This window comes from Mytilus trossulus, chromosome 11, assembly GCF_036588685.1.
Source record: "Mytilus trossulus isolate FHL-02 chromosome 11, PNRI_Mtr1.1.1.hap1, whole genome shotgun sequence".
Classification (NCBI taxonomy): domain Eukaryota; kingdom Metazoa; phylum Mollusca; class Bivalvia; order Mytilida; family Mytilidae; genus Mytilus; species Mytilus trossulus.
Window position 1 is genome coordinate 29,641,538 of NC_086383.1, and position 17,905 is coordinate 29,659,442.

The window sequence follows — 17,905 nt, forward strand, 5'->3', positions numbered from 1 at the left end:
AAAACTTACGAAGGGATGATTTCAACGTCAACATTTGGAACTCTTGATTCATTAGCTTCCTTCTGAGCAGCAACCCCTTTATCAAGGAAATCATGATAGGAAATATAAGCACGGGAATATCGTAAACATTGGGAGATATATACTCCGTATGCTGGAATGTTGTTACTTCGAAATGGAAAGTTCACATTTGGGAAGCTGAAATCATCTCTTTTGTCGTAAAGTTTTGTTTTCAACCGACTCTCATTGTAAGTCAAGATATGATACCGACTTAACTGTATCTGCTAAATGTCTTTTATGCATGGATTTTTAGCATGGACTGAACTGTATCTGCTAAATGTCTTTTATGCATGGATTTTTAGCATATACTTAACTGTATCTGCTAAATGTCTTTTATGCACGGATGTTTAGCATAGATTTAAAAAGATGAGGGATGAGTGCCATTCAGATAACTCTTCATCCAAATCAAAATTTGTACAGGATAAGTAAAAAAGTCACAGTACAGCCTTGGCTCAAACCGAACAGCAAGCTATCAAGTCTCAACAGTCGACTAGTGTAAAATCAATTAAACAGGAAAAAACAACGGTCTTATCTATGCCAAAAAAGAAAATGGAAAACTAGAGAAACACTTCAACAATCGATAACCCTATGACATGAGGCCCCCGACCTACATGCAAATCAGGTGAAACAAACGGAGCGGTTTCAAACGGTTTTTTCAAATATGCGCCAACCTTCGTCCAACCCAATTTATAGTTTAATATCACAACATAGAAAGACTGACTATAGAATGGCAATTGAAATAGCTTAACGCAATAAAAAGACATATCAACAAAAACAAGTGAACATACACTGAACAAACAGATTTGATTGATCATGACACAATGTTAATAAAAAAATTATAAAATAATTGGGTTAGAACGTACACAGGTAACTTAAAATAATTTTGTAGTAAGGTATTATATATTTCTTTGTTGGTCAACACTCTGAATGGGGTAATTAGAAATTCCGCATAAATGTTGATCTAATCTTTTGTACAGTTTAGTATGACGTCATTTAAGAGATAACTGTATTGCATTAAAGCTTTGCAGACGTCCATCGGTGGTTTTACTGGGGACGCGTAGCAGTAAAAGGTGAACGGGTATTTGGTCGTCCGCAAAGATTTAAATACAGTAAAGTTAAACAAAGGCAACAGTAGTATATCGCTGTTCGAAACTCATAACTCGATAAAAAAAATACCTGACTTAGGATAGAAAGGCACCGTGACACGTCGTATAGCAATGCGAATTCTCACTCAAATATAAGAGGAGACAAACAAAACAACAGAAACACAACGTTAAAATTCTCATTAAAGAAAATTCCGCGAATGTTGTTATCTTCTTTAAGCTTGGTCTCTAAACAATTGCAAGGTGACGTCATTAGTATGCATTTAGCGTCAAACGTAGACACCGGACGTCTCATGACTTCTTAGCAGCCTTAAAATGTCAACATATTTTATAAAAAGGAGTTATTAGTAGATAGAGGGTTCTTGCTCATAAGGAAGCTATTAAATCAAGAGTTCCAAATGGTGAAGTTGAAATCATATCTTGGTATATTTTATGGACGCCATCACGAGTTGGTTGACACACACAAATGATGTCGGATATTTTGCTTACGTCGTAACAACAATCCTCTTCCCTTTCATGAGGGTGACCTACTGACTAGTAACCAGATTTGTTATCTCATAAACAACACGACGGGTGCCACATGTGGAGCAGGATCTGCTTATTCTTCATGAGAACCCGAGATCACCCCTAGTTTTGGGTGGGGTTCCTGTTGTTTATTTTTTAGTTTCTATGGTATGTCATGTGTACTATTGTTTTTCTGTTTGTCCTTTTCATTTTTAGCAATGGCATTGTCAGTTTATTTTCAATTTATGAGTTTGACTGTCCCTCTGGTATCTTTCGTCCCTCTTTTAGGGGCGACATGTGATATGTTTTGCTTATCATTGTAGAAATAACATATCACTTCACTCTGCAACTCAAAATGTCGGCTTTCATAGATACAGACAAGAAGATAGAGAATTTTGCGATAACTGTCATCAAATCAGAACCTTTGATATAAAATAATTGCATTAGAAATGTCATTTTACAGTGTTAAACTTTAACATCAGACATTTGAAGATATGTATACGCTTCAGAATGTAATATAAATAGACAAAAGGAAGATTGTCAAGTGAAATATGCAAGTAATTTGTAGATCCGTAAAGAATTCAGATACATGTTTGTTGAAATGCACGAACTGTTCATTGTATTAATAACCTTTGGTAGTCACCAATGGCACAACAAATAGTCAATGGAAATGATAATGTTGTTTTGTGATACTCGATAAGCTAATCAAGCTGATTGTCGTATCACTTGTTAGTACCACACTCCGTGCAGTGTGACACTAGAAATATCTATTCATACAAGTTGTTTCAGAAAAAGGGAGAAGGTTTGGATCCATTAACACGTGTAATTCCGCTGCAAATGTTCGCACCTGTCCTAAGTCAGGAATCTGATGTAAATTAGTTGTCGTTTGTTTATGTTATATTTACGTGTTTCTCGTTTCTCGTTTTTTTATATAGATTAGACCGTGGGGTTTCTAGTTTGGTTTTACACTAGTAATTTTGGGGCCCTTTACAGCCTTTTATTCGGTGTAAGCCAAGGCTATGAGTTGACCTATAATGGTTTACTTTTTCTAAATTGTTATTTGAATGGAGAGTTGTTTCATTGGCACTCACACCACATTTTCCTTTCATGTATCTAAGAAATAGATAACAGACAACAAGCATTAGAAAATCTCAAATATTCAACCGTTCATAATCAGCACCAGCTATCTGCCTTCTATGTTGATGAGTTGGAATTGTTTTTCTTTTGAAATTATTAGAATAATGACCGAAGTTTTGTTTAAAAGGATAAGATAAGCAATTACAGATAAAATTAACACATTTCTTTTTTGTTGTTCATTATTTTGTATATTTAATTAAGCCGTTAGTTTTCTCATTTGACTAGTTTACATTGTCATTTCGAGTCCTTTTATAGCTTACTATACGGTATGGGCTCTTTTGAATGTTAAAGGCAGACCTATAGTCGTTAAGTTCTGTGTCATTTGATCTCTTGTCTAAAATTGGCAATCTTACCACATCTTCTTAATTCAAAGTCAAAATATGAGAGCGACTTTTAGTGTGTCTTGCACGACTGGTATGCATACTGCTTCTTAAAACTTTTGCTGCAAGTTGTTTTTGAAGGTTGCATAACGTGTGCTGCAGAATGCAATAACTCGACGTCTATCACGTCATGTGTCCAACAATGACGTCATTCGATATTAAATGTCACTTCATAATGATCGTAAAATTTGGGACCCATTGAAAAAAAATATAACACTTTGAGTTTTGGTCTTTTGTTTGAAAGGCAAACAGCAATTAATAGCTTGCATAAATTAAATATAACACATGTGTTTCCCAAGCACAGTCGGTATTGACATCTGTGTTCATACCGACTGTGCCGGTGGGACACATATGTCATAGATTAAAGCTATGCAAGGGTCTCCTTATTGCTGTATCTTTTTCAAATAAAAGACAAGAAAGAGTTATATTTTTCGTCAATTATTTCCAAATGTAACGGTCATTTTGGCGTGATGTCATATATCGAATGACGTTATTGTTGAACATCTGACGTCGGGCTGTCGTATTTTCTGGCACATGTAATGCAACCTTGAAAACATAAGGGCAGTTAGAGGGTTAAGTAAATATTTATTCAGAACGAACGAATTTGTTCTACCTGATCTACGATACAAATGTATTTTACGCATTGTGAATTTGATGAAGAGTTGTCTAATTGGCACAAATTCTAATTTCTGGCAACAAATTAAGTAAAAAATAAGTTGAGACAACATTTCTTTAAAGATACAAGTATGTGTTGTAAACATCAATTGAAATATTATCACGGGACAGCAACACACAACAATCGATATCAAAATTAATTGATTGTTGTTGCTTTAGAACCACTTTTAAGCGCCACTGTTGTGCTATTTTGTGGCAGTCAGTTGTGTTGGTGAAGGAAGAAGAAATGTCCGGAGAAAATAACCGACCTTCGATAAGAAAACTGATAATCCCGGTCAATTAAGATTGGATAAGAGTGCACCCTCACTCACAACCTCAATGTTGACTGGCTAGTGATTACAGTATTATAACGACATAGACCCCATGACCACCGAGGCCCATATTTTGATATTGCATTTTCGCTAATTCTATGGAAATATATCCCTTTCCGAACCCATTGTATAAAAAATAACCGCATGGTTGCCGTTGATGTCAGAAGATAATAGGCTGAGTTAAAGGGCCATAACCTTTCGTAGCTCGCTGAAATGATCAAAATGTTCTAACAGGTGTTAATGAAACAAACAACTTTGCGGAAAGTTGAATGCACTCGAAGGGACTTTAGAAAAAAATGAAAATTTATCTTTTTATCATTAGAGAAACAGTTTATTACATAATAAAGGGTGGATTATCTGATTTATTTAATCTCGATAATTAAATCGAGGCTCGGACTTTAAAATTGATAATTTAACTATCTCCATTTTCTACATTTGAAAATGCCTGTAACAAGTCAGGAATGTGACAGTTCTCGTCCATTCGTTTTTGATGCGTTTTTATTTGATTTTGCAATGTGATTATCGACTTTTCGAATTGATTTTCCTCTAAGTTCAGTATTTTTGTGATTTCACTTTTTGGATAAATCATTTGTATCAATGTAATAATCTTTGAATAACAAACATAATATCAATCATTAATCAGAACTTTTTTTAATCAACAATAATATTTTAAAGATATTGTTATAAGTAAAATTAACACAATTGTTGGTTTTAGATAGACTTTGCTTTGAAATGGAACCCTCAATGAAAAGTGACTTTGACAAAACCGCTGGGTTTTTTTCTTTTCGTTTTCTGGATAAAATCACTTTCATATTCATTCGACATAAAACTTAAAACGATTTGGAGATATTTATTTTTATTCAAACTAGATACATATTATAGTATAGGTATATCATATATAAAACATTTACATTATAACACAACATTTAAATACAATTGGACGTAAAACAGAACTGTCTGCATAATAATTTAAAAAAAACAACATTCAATTGTATCTAAGGTAGGTTCCAGAACTATGGCAAGTTTCAAATCTATGGCAAATATAATGTCACAGTCGCCATACAAATTAACTGTTCATAATTGTTCATAATGATCATTAGATGGGAAATGCAAAGGAACTGTCTATTTAAATTGCTAAAATATATATATTGACCTGTCCCAAAATCGGCCGTAGATGTGGATACAAGAATAGTTCGCCATAAAAATTAAGCTAGGAAAATTGTCATAGATGTGGATTCTTTGAATTCTGACATTTATTTAGAAACGGCATGACGTCAAATTTATTAGGGATTTCAAGTTTGCCATAGATATAGAATCCGCTATAGAATCGAGGCTTACATATACATAATTTGAATGTATGAATCGACCCAAACTTTCAGGGTAATTCCAGCGTCGAGTTGGAATCGACATTTCCATTTGCACTTTCACCTCATGGTTCCGTTTGCAAATCACGTTTTCTACAGAGTACCTTTGCAATCTGTTGACGAAAATCTTCAATACTAAAAACATAAATAAATGGATCTAGCAGTGGATTTATCATTACTAAAAATTTGGTGTAATCACGCCATCTTATGATGTTTTCCGAAAGTTCATAGAATTCAGAATACAATGCAATAAAGGTGTCTGGTGTGTTACCAATTAGTGTGACCAACACCACTACGCTTAGTGTTTTGAGAGCCTTGATCGTCATCTGTTGCATCATAGTGTTGCTAGAGGAACCCGGGCGACTATTTTGTATCTTGTATATTCTCACTACGATCACAACATAAATAATGACTGTAACATACACAGAAAAGCCATTGGTATAACAAAAACTGTCTTGATATCTTGATCATTTGTATTACATTCTGTTATCTTGTTTTGAAACAGGAATATTTCAATCACAGTTAGAAGAACCGAGCCAAGATGACAGAAAATGCATCCAATGACAATTCCTTTGTTTGAAGTTATTTCTCTAATAATCCTTAGTAGTTCTACAGAAAAGGTTGCATTCAGACGTTCTAAGCAAATCAGCAAACATTGGAATAGTGAAAATATATATGTCCCTGCCGTTAAGTTTGTAACAATAAGACATGCATACTTATATTCTATATCCAGTTCGGTATCAATTTCTGTCACTACAATGTAAATGATAACTTCAACAAGAAATATTATGTCACTTATGCTCAAATTGATAACTAACTTTCTGAATCTCGACTTTCGTAACTTAGCTGTATTTTTCAACACTATTAGCGAAATGACATGTAAAATTAAAGCGAAAGACAAAACCAATAAAGATATAATTATTGAGAGCTGCATGTTTATTTCCTATGATTACAGAGCTGAACTTCTAATGCGAGTTTATGATTTCAAACGTTTTATAAATGTCACTGCATGTGTATTTGTTTTACATTTTTCTTGAAGATTTCTGATTGGTTATTTTATAAAAAAAAGAATGATTATTACCGCCTTTTAATTATTAAATCTGGAAAAATCGATGTAAATTAATCGTGATAGATCAAACGACTTCTTCGCTGAACTGTCGTTTCGCTACCTATCTCTCGCTGTTAAGTTTAGCTTGTATTCTTGATTAATTGTACGCCTTTGCAGAAGAAGATATTTTATGCAGAACAGAAATAGTTTGCGTAAACAATATGTACGCTTTATCATGGACATAATTGTGCAAATCGTGATACAAGCATGAAATATGGTATATGGGTCGACAAAATGATAATTAAAAAAAACAGCTTCTGGCCTTAAATTTTTTTTATAAGATGGCCACCGCTCATTTTACAAATGGCGTCATATTTAAAAATTATAGAAATGTGGTAGAAAAGAGAATATCACATTTTGAAAATAATTCAGAAGTAAATAATGGAGTAAACAATACCTTTTTTAATATAAGAAAGAACTTCAAGAGATTTCAAAGCGGTTTGTGATTGTTCCGGCCGACAAAGCAGCCAATACTGTAGTGGTGATATGTCGTAAATTCAAGTCCATCCACTACACAGAGAGTCATATAGTAAACAAAAATATCACAACCACATCAAAGCTTACGGCTCCTCCTGAACATTTGAAGGTCCCTTTTATGTATTGGCTATCCAAACAACCGTTCAAATATCGTTTTTTTCCCGGCCTCCAGTTAGTGTTCTACAACTAATCTTTCAGTGCTTTTAGCATTACCCACTATCAAAGAGCTAATCATAAACTATTGCCACATGTGGAGCAGGATTCGCTTACTCTTCCAAAGCAACTGAGATCACCCCTAGTTTTTGGTGGGTTTCGTGTTGTTTATTATTCAGTTTTCTATGTTGTGTCATGTGTACTATTTTTTGTCTGTTTGTCTTTTTCATTATTAGCCATGGCGTTGTCAGTTTATTTTCGTTTTCGATTACTGGAATGTGATGAGATGATTGAAGCTGTTTAATAACGTTTCGGCAACAAAGTTTATTGACAGTTTGAAGGCATTCCCATGGGCACATAGTGTGCCCCTTTAATATCAGACTTGTTTATGTACTGTTACGAATCACAGTTTATTACTAAACTCAGTAAAGATCCGTCGAAATTGCATTTACTTGATAAATTCAACAACACTTTCCGTTATCTTGATGATATTTATACCCCCGCTTTCAAAAAGGGGCGTATACTGTTTTACCTCTGTCTGTCCGTCCGTCCGTCAGTCCGTCCGTCAGTCAGTCATTCCCATGTAACTTTCGTCACATTCTTCTCAGGAACTACAATACAAGGATTTTTGAAATTTGGTTTCAGGGTTTATCTAAGTCAGCTATACCGTGTGATGCGTTTTCAGATTGATCACTTGACAGCTTCCTGTTTACCGAACACTTGTATGATTTTACACATGATAGCCAAGTTGAAAAATTTAGTCACATTTTTCTCAGGAACTACAATACAAGGATTTCTGAAATTTTGTTTCAGGATTTATATAAGTCAGCTATACCGTGTGATGCGTTTTCAGATTCATCACTCGACAACTTCCTGTTTACCGAACACTTGTATGATTTTACACATGATAGCCAAGTTGAAAATTTTCGTCACATTTTTCTCAGGAACTGCAATACAAGGATTTCTGTAATTTTGTTTCAGGGTTTATCTAAGTCAGCTATACCGTGTGATGCGTTTTCAAATTGATCACTTGACAACTTCATGTTTACCGAACACTTGTACGATTTTACACATGATAGCCAAGTTGAAAATTTTCGTCACATTTTTCTTAGGAACTACAATAAAAGGATTTATGTAATTTGGTTTCAGGAGTTATATTAGTCAGCTTCACCGTGTGATGCGTTTTTAGATTGATCACTTGACAACTTCCTGTTTACCGAACACTTGTATGATTTTACACATGATAGCCAAGTTGAAAATTTTCGTCACATTTTTCTCAGGAACTGCAATACAAGGATTTCTGTAATTTGGTTTCAGGGTTTATCTAAGTCAGCTATACCGTGTGATGCGTTTTCAGATTGATCACTTGACAACTTCATGTTTACCGAACACTTGTACGATTTTACACATGATAGCCTAGTTGAAAATTTTCGTCACATTTTTCTTAGGAACTACAATAAAAGGATTTATGTAATTTGGTTTCAGGATTTATATTAGTCAGCTTCACCGTGTGATGCGTTTTTAGATTGATCACTTGACAACTTCCTGTTTACCGAACACTTGTATGATTTTACACATGATAGCCAAGTTGAAAATTTTCGTCACATTTTTCTCAGGAACTACAATACAAGAATTTCTGAAATTTTGTTTCAGGATTTATACAAGTCAGCTATACCGTGTGCACAAGGATAATAGTTACGCTGAACGGTGCCCACTGGTCACCTGAACAGAAACGGTTAAAATTGAGTCTATACGCGACAAAAAATAGTACATGATTTCCGGTTTAAAGTGAAAGTACGTTACTAAGGGGATACAAAGTTTATAATTGCTGCTATGTAATACGGATATTAGCTTAATGCAAAGTTACGGAATTACCATATTTCAAAGGATACTGTTGAGAGACTTACAGAAAGTAAAGAAAATACACAAATAATCAATTATCATAATGATTCACTCAAACGAAACAATTAAAAATGAATAGAAGAGTCACCCTTTACTCTATTAATATCTTAAAGCGAGTGACATGGCTTATTTTTTAAGAAAAAAAAATAACCTAATGGCCTATATTGCACTCTCATGACATATAACTAAAAAGATGGTATGCCTCGCACTCAGGCTACTTTAAACTGCCATTGGTTACCTCTGGTCACCCTACACAGAAACTAATTGTGCTTACAGTTACACTGGTCATTTGATACAAATACATAGTTACTTTATTAACCTTACTCCCTTTGCAGATAAATTTATAGTGGTTCTTCCAATTACCTGACACAAATATAGATAGTGAATGCCCCCCTACACAGATATTGAATTTCGTTACATCTTGTCACCTTTTACATAATTAATTGTGGTGACCACCTCTGGTCACCCTACACATATATTGAATTTGGTAACCTCTGGTCACCCTTCACTTATATTGAATTTACCTACAAATTATAAGATACTGAATTTGGTAACCATTGGTCAACCTCGCCACCCTAAACATATATTGAATTTTGTTACATCCTGTCACGTTTGAGATAATTATATGTGGTGACTTCTGGTCACCCTACACATATATTGAATTTGGTTAACTGTGTCACCCAACACATGTATTGAATTCGCTTAAAAATTATAAGATATTGAATTTGGTTACCTCTGGTCACCCCGGTAACCTTTCACAGATATTGAATTTCGTTACATCTTGTCACCTTTTTTATTATTAATTGTGATGACCTCTGGTCACCCCACACATATATTGAATTTGGTAACCTCTGATCATCCTTTACATATATTGAATTTACCTACAAATAATAAGATACTGAATTGATAACCTCCCGGAGGCGTCCTTCAGCTGGCCCCTAAAAAAATATATACTAGTTCAGTGATAATGAACGCCCTACTAAATTTCAAAATTGTACACAAGGAACTAAAATTAAAATAATACAAGACTAACAAAGGCCAGAGGCTCCTGACTTGGGACAGGCGCAAAAATGCGGCGGGGTTAAACATGTTTGTGAGATCTCAACCCTCCCCCTATACCTCTAACCAATGTAGAAAAGTAAACGCATAACAATACGCACATTAAAATTTAGTTCAAGAGAAGTCCGAGTCAAAAGTCAGAAGATGTAACCAAAGAAAATAAACAAAATGACAATAATACATAAATAACAACAGACTTCTAGCAGTTAACTGACATGCCAGCTCCAGACTTCAATTAAACTGACTGAAAGATTATGATGTCATCATATGAACATCAGGCACAATCCTTCCCGTTAGGGGTTTAGTATCATACCATCATAACATGTATGATACTGAATTTGGTAAACACTGGTCAACCTTGCCACCCTAAACAGATATTGAATTTTGTTTCATCCTGTCACGTTCTACATAATGAACTCTGGTGACATATATTGAATATGGAAACCTCTGGTCACCCTACACAGATTTTTGAATAAGTTATAAACTTGCCATCCTTCACAGATAATGATCACGGTTATAAATATCTAGACACCTTTTACATACTAAAGTACTTTTAATTGAGTTACTTTCGGTAAAAAAAACGTATAAACTGGCTTTTACTACCGTGTGTCACCCTAAATAGGTCTTGATTTTGGTAATCTCTGGTCCCCCTACTAAGACAAAAACAATAAAAACCAAGGAGTAAACAGATATACCAGAAGACATTTACAACATTAAAAAAGTAAGGAACAGCAGGAATCTTCTTAATCATGTGAATGATGTTAGATGCATTGAACGCTCCCATCGTGTAAGTTCTTTCGTAAGTCCCGTAATAACGAAAGTGTACTGATGACTGTGGAGTTTTTATATAATTAATTATACATGTTTTACTAAAATATTAAATTTGGTGACCTTTGGTCACCTTATACATATATGAATTTTAAATACCTCAAGTGACCATTCACATATATTGAATGGGGTTACAGTACCTCTGGTCACCCTTCACATATTTTGAATGTGATAACCTCTTTTCATACACAAATATAAAATTTGGTTACCTCTAGTCACCGTGCATCAATATTGAATTTGGTTACGTATATTTAGCCTACTTATATTTAATTTTGTAAACTTCGGTCACCCAACTCATATATTGAACGTTGTAACCTCTGATCAACCTTCACACACATTGGAAAAGGTAACCTCTGGTAAACCATTACAGATATCGAATGTGATTACCTCTGGTCATCCTTTAAATATATTGACTATGGTCACCCTACAAAGATATTGAATATGGTGACCTCTGGTCACCCAACCAACATTTTGAATATGGTTACCTCTGGTCACCCTACACAGATATTGAATGAGGTTACCTCTGGTCACCTTACAAAGATATTGCATATGTTTATCTTTGGTCTCCTAAAAAGATATTGAATGTGGTTACCTCTGGTCACCCTACACATATATTGACAATGTTTACCGCTGGTCACCCTACACATATTTTGAAAATGGTTACCTCTTGTTACCCACACATATATTGGCTATGGTTACCTCTCGTCATCCTTCAAAGATATTGAAAATGGTTACCTTTGGTCAACCTTCAATAAATTGGCTTATGTTACCCTTGATTACAATTTACAAAAAATGAATTTGTTTAGCATCGGTTATCTCGATTCACACTTTTTGCGCTACTTTTATAATAAATACATTTATCTAGTAACTTCTGGTCGCTGTACACATATATTTAATTATGTTGCCGTTGTCAACAAATATATATAGCAATTGGCTTTTTTGGAATGTGGTTACCTTGGATCATTATACACAGATAAAAAAATAATTGCTTTAGACACCATGCATAAATATTGAATTTAGGTACCTTTATTTACCCTACGTAGATGTTTAATTTGGTAATCTCTGGTCCCACTACCAAGATGTTGAATGTGGTTAGCTCTTGTCACCCTACAAAGATATTGAATATTGTTACCTCTGGTCACCCTACACATATATTGACTATGATGTCCTCTGGCCACCCTACCAAAATTGTGAATATGGTTACCTCTGGTCACCCTACACAGATATTGAATAAGGTTATCTATGGTCACCTTACACAGATATTGAATAAGGCTACCTCGTGTCACCTTACAAATATATTGAATATGATTACCTCTGGTCACCCTAAACAGATATTGACTATGGTTACCTCTGGTCGCCCTACATATATTTTAAACATGGTAACCTCTGGTTATCCACACAGAAATTGGCTTTGGTTACCTCTGGTCATCCTACACATATATTGAAAATGGTTACTTTTGTTCACCCTACAATAAATTGGCTTATGTTACTTATGGTTACAATTCATAAATAATGAATATCTTTGGTCAACTTAAAAGATATTGAATGTGGTTACCTCTGGTCACCCTACACATGTATTAGCTATGTTTGTATGTTTCCCTCCGGTCCCCTTACACAGATTTCGAATTTGGTAACCCTTTCATATTATTGAATGAGATAACCTCCGGGCATCGTATACATATATTAATTTAAGTTACCTCTGGTCACCCTTTACAGATTTGGAATGGGGTTACCTTTGGTCAACATACACAGATATTAATTTTAGTAACCTCCGGTCACCGTTTAAAAATATTTGCTTTGGTAACCTCTGGTCACAATGCATGATTAATCAACCTTTATTGGAATATAATGATCATGGTATTTGGAAAATGTATGTTTTATATATTTCATGTTAATCTAGTTGTTTGCATTTTCTATTGTGTATTTTATTCTAAACTCTTAGTATGTAATAAAGATGCCAAGAAGACGATTGCCTTTGTAGCCATTATAGATCGAATGTTCGTAAAATCTGAACAATTGAATTCCCCTCAAACACTTACTTAGTTTTTTCAATGTCACCCTTTTTGGGGGCAGATATCACTTTCATTTTTCGGCATACAGCCTTTTTGGTTGATTCTTTATCGACAAGAGTCTCGGTTAAAGTATTTAACATGTTTAACTTGATAGTCAACTTCACCTGAAAATGAAGTGAAATACAGTTGTGATCTTTTCTTGCAGTCAAGCTAAAACAATACATGTAATAAGACATATTAAGCATCGTTATGAATATTCTTACAACTTAAAAAAATGTTTTACAGATTGGCAAAGCGACATGTATATGATTCACAGTAGACATATGATTTCTAATGATACAGTAATATACCAAGGGATCCTAAAATCAAGCATGAAAAATATTATGGGCACCGCATAATGAGCTGGATTTGCTAACCATTCTAGGTAACATGAGACCACCCTGGTTTTTGGTGGGGTTTATGTTCCTCAGTTTAATTTTTCTATTTTGAATTATAATGATTGCAATTTGAATTTCAATCTTTTTTTTTTTGCCCAGCTTTGTCAGTTTGTTCTCCAAATTTCAGTTTGATTGTTCCTTTCGAACCATTCACCATTCCTTACCTACTACTCTATAAATGATTTTAAAAAAAACACGAGATCACCAATTTATGTATTTTAAACAACTTACACTGTTTTCTTTGAGAATCAAGTGTATTCACTAATATACAATAAAGTTTAGTCTTGCTGAACCAGTAATGTATATCAAACCTGTTCTTGTTCTTTTTTCCTGCTCTTCGATTGTCTTACATTTCCTACAAATGATAAAAAAAACATTACCTGACTTATGTTTTTATGACCAGAGGTAACCAAATCTTAAATCAGCATAACGTGACCAGAGGTAACCAAATCCAATATTAACATAATGTGGTCAGAGGTCACCAAATCTAATAACATAAGGTAACCAGATGTCACCAAATCCAATATATGAATTTGGTGACCAGAAGTTACCCCATTCTGGCATGTTAAGGTGGTATGGGTGTCTTCCGCCATCTTGGATTGTAAAAAACAGAGAAACTAAGGTCCAGATTTTCTGTCAAGTTTGCAAAATTTGATGCAGGAATGTAGATATTTAATGTGAATTTTCATATAAAAGAACGAATTTATGAGAATATAACTAATAAATATTAATATTTTTACAAATGAAGATTATTTTTGGTTGTTTTTAAATGTTTTTGGATTGGCATTTTAAGGGGAAGTAACTCTAAAACAGTGCATTTTCTGAAGGAATCTACATGGAATTTTCCTATTTTGTATTTTAGCCGGAAGAAACGTACGGTGACCCTATCTTTTCTTTTGATATTCTCAAAGCACTGTCTAAAAGCTATCTTTTCCTAATTTATTTTACAATTCTATCATTTTGTTTAGTTTCGAACCATAAAATGGTGTTTTTTCCTGTATAATCCATACAAAATGTGTCATTTTGTCACAACCTGTAGCTTGAGAAAATGCGCGGTGACCTATCATTTTTATAATATTTTTGAACATATATCAATAGATACTTCATTTTGGCAAAGTATGAACAAATTCTATCATTTTTATTTTAGACTCCCATACCACCTTAAGGCCACCACAGGTTAACAAATCCCACTTCTGATTTAGATGTAATCAAATTAAATATTTATGTAAGGTAATCTTGAAACAAACAATGATTTGTTATATCAAGCCTAAGTGGCCATTTTACCAGAAACGGTTGCAAGATTTAAGTTCAAAAAGAATTATATTTGCAGCATTATATAAGCATAGTGCATTTTTTCATCATATTAAAGGTTTGTCACCATAAATTAAATGCATGCATACCGCTCTCATCTACATTTTCTGAGGACTTCTGAAAAAAGAAGATAAATATATGATAAATGTATTAGTAAATTCAATTTTATTTATCCGGAAGTATCTTATGAGGATCAGTATTATTTTACTTAATTATCAACTGTCAATGATTTTGACAATGTTTGCAAGGTCAAGGATTTTCCTAAGATTTGTTTGCAGATGATCATGAAAGATTATGTTCATTGTGTAAAGTTTTTTAGGCATATCAAACTTAATGTAATAATATTATATATTCTTGTTGAACCCAAAATGTATATTAAACCTGTTCTTCTTCTTTTTTTCTCTTTCTTTGATTGTCTCAAACTTTCTACAAATGATATAAAAAACATCAACTAGTTGTATGTAAATGTTAATTACCAGAGATAACCAACTCTGAAATCTGCATAAGGTGACCAGAGGTAACCCTAATCCAATATTAACATAAGGTGACCAGAGGTAACCTTCATCCAATATTAACATAAGGTGACCAGAGGTTACCTAATCCAATATTAACATAAGGTGACCAGAGGTTAACAAATCTAACATTAACATAAGGTGACCAGACGTAACCAAATCCAATAATAACATTAGGTGACCAGAGGTAAATATCTAATATAAGCATAAGGTAACCAGAGGTAACCAAATCCAATATAAACATAAGGTGACCAGAGGTAACCAAATTCAATATTAACATAAGGTGACAAGAGATAATCAAATCCAATATAAACATAAGGTGACCAGAAATAACCAAATTTAATATAAACATAAAATGACCAGAGGTAACCAATCCAATATAAATATTAGGTGACCAGAAATAACCAAATCTAATATAAACATAAGGTAACCTAAGGTAACCAATTCAATATAAACATAAGCTGAACAGAGATAACCAATTCCAATATAAACATAAGGAGACCAGAGATAACCAAATCCAATATTTACATAAGGTGACCATAAGTCGTCACCAAATCTAATATTAACCTAAGGTGACCAGAGGTAACCAAATCTAATATTAACAAAAGGTGACCAGAGGTAACCAAATCCAATATAAACATAAGGTGACCAGAGGTAACCAAATCCAATATTAACATAAGGTGACCAGAGGTGACCAGAGGTGACCAGAGGTCACCTTATCTAATAGTAACATAAGGTGACCAGAGATAGGCAAATCCAATATTAACATAAGTTGACCAAAGGTAACCAAATCTAATATAAACATAAGGTGCCCAGAGGTAACCAAATCTAATATAGACATAAGGTGACCAGAGGTAACCAAATCCAATATAAACAAGTAGGTGCCCAGAGGTAACCACATCTAATATAGACATAAGGTGACCAGAGGTAACCAAATCCAATATCAACATAAGGTGACAAAAGATAACAAAATCCAAAATAAACATAAAGTGACCAGAAATAACTAAATCTAATATAAACATAAGGAGAACAGAGGTAACCAATCCAATATAAACATAAGGTGACCAGAAGTTACCAAATCTAATATGAACATAAGGTGACCAGAGGTCACCAAATCTAATATTTACATAAGGTGACCAGAGGTAACCAAATCTAGTATTACCATAAGGTGACCAGAGGTAACCAAATCCAATATAAACAAGTAGGTGACCACAGATAACCAAATTCAATATAAACATAAGATGACCAGAGATAACCAAATCTAACATATGAATAAGGTGACCAGAGGTAACCAAATCAAAAATAAGCATAAGGTGACCAGAGGTCATCAAATCTTATATTTGAATAAGGTGACCAGAGGTAACCAAATCCAATATTGACATAAGGTAACCAGAGGTCACAAAAAATCCAATATATGATTAGGGTGACCAGAAGTTCCGCATTCTAGCATGCTAAGGCCACTAGAGGTTATCAAATCCCATTTCTGGTTAATATGACCACATGTAATTAAATTAAATATTTTTGTAAGGTAATCAATAAACAAAAAATGAATTGTTCAATCAAGCCTAAGTGGCAATTCTACCAGAAGTAATTGCAATTATTAAGTTCAAAAAGAATAATCGTTGCAGCATTATATAAACATTGTGTATGTTTCCATCATATTAAAGGTTTAATACAATAAAGTAAATGCATACATACCTCTCTTATCTACACTTTCTGACGACTTCTGAAAAAAAGAAGATAAACATATAATAACTGTATTAGTAAATTCAATTTTATTTATCCAAACGTATCTGATGAGTATAAGTAGAAATTGACTAAATTATCAACTGTCCATGCTCTTCGCAATATTTGAAAGATCAAGGATTTTTCTGAGATTTGCTTGTAGATGATCGTGAAAGATAAATGTTCATTGTGTAAAGTTTAATCGATATATCAAACTTTAAGTAATAATTTTCTATATTTTTGTTGAACCCATAATGTATATTAAACCTGTTCTTCTTTTTTTTCTCTCTTTCTTTAATTGTCTCAAACGTTCTACAAATGATATGAAAAACATCAACTAGTTGTATGTAATTGTTAATTCCCAGACATAACCAAATCTGAATTCTGCATAAGGTGACCAGAGGTAACCAAATCTAATATTAACATAAGGTGAACAGAGGTAACCAAACCCAATATTAACATAAAGTGACCAGAGGTCACATAATCTAATAGTAACATAATGTGACCAGAGATAATCAAATCCAATATTAACATAAGGTGACCAGAGGTAACCAAATCTAATATTAACATAAGGTGACCAGAGGTAACCAAATCCAATATTAACATAAAGTGACCAGAGGTAACCAAACCAATATAAACGTAAGGTGACCAGAGATAATCAAATCCAATATTAACATAAGGTGACCAGAGGTCACCAAATCTAATATTTACATAAGGTGACCAGAGGTAACCAAATCCAATATTACCATAAAGTGACCAGAGGTAACCAAATCCAATATAAGCATAAGGTGACCAGAGATAACCAAATCAAAAATATAAACAGAAGGTGACCAGAGATAACCAAATCTAA

The 17,905-nt window shown here is 33.6% G+C and overlaps 1 long non-coding RNA gene across 2 annotated transcripts; it reads right to left on the reverse strand.

Moving 5' to 3' along the window:
- Positions 1–12,082: 12,082 nt before the first annotated feature.
- On the reverse strand, positions 12,083–17,370 carry LOC134689650 (uncharacterized). 2 transcript variants are annotated; one of them, XR_010101886.1, is made up of 6 exons: positions 17,323–17,370; positions 17,029–17,056; positions 15,200–15,244; positions 14,908–14,935; positions 13,819–13,862; positions 13,104–13,234 (listed from the first exon to the last, which is right to left on the reverse strand). It is a non-coding gene; the product is annotated as an uncharacterized LOC134689650 (long non-coding RNA). The 2 variants fall into 2 exon arrangements; XR_010101885.1 differs by lacking the exons at positions 13,104–13,234; positions 13,819–13,862 and adding an exon at positions 12,083–12,165.
- Between the last annotated feature and the right edge of the window lie 535 nt (positions 17,371–17,905).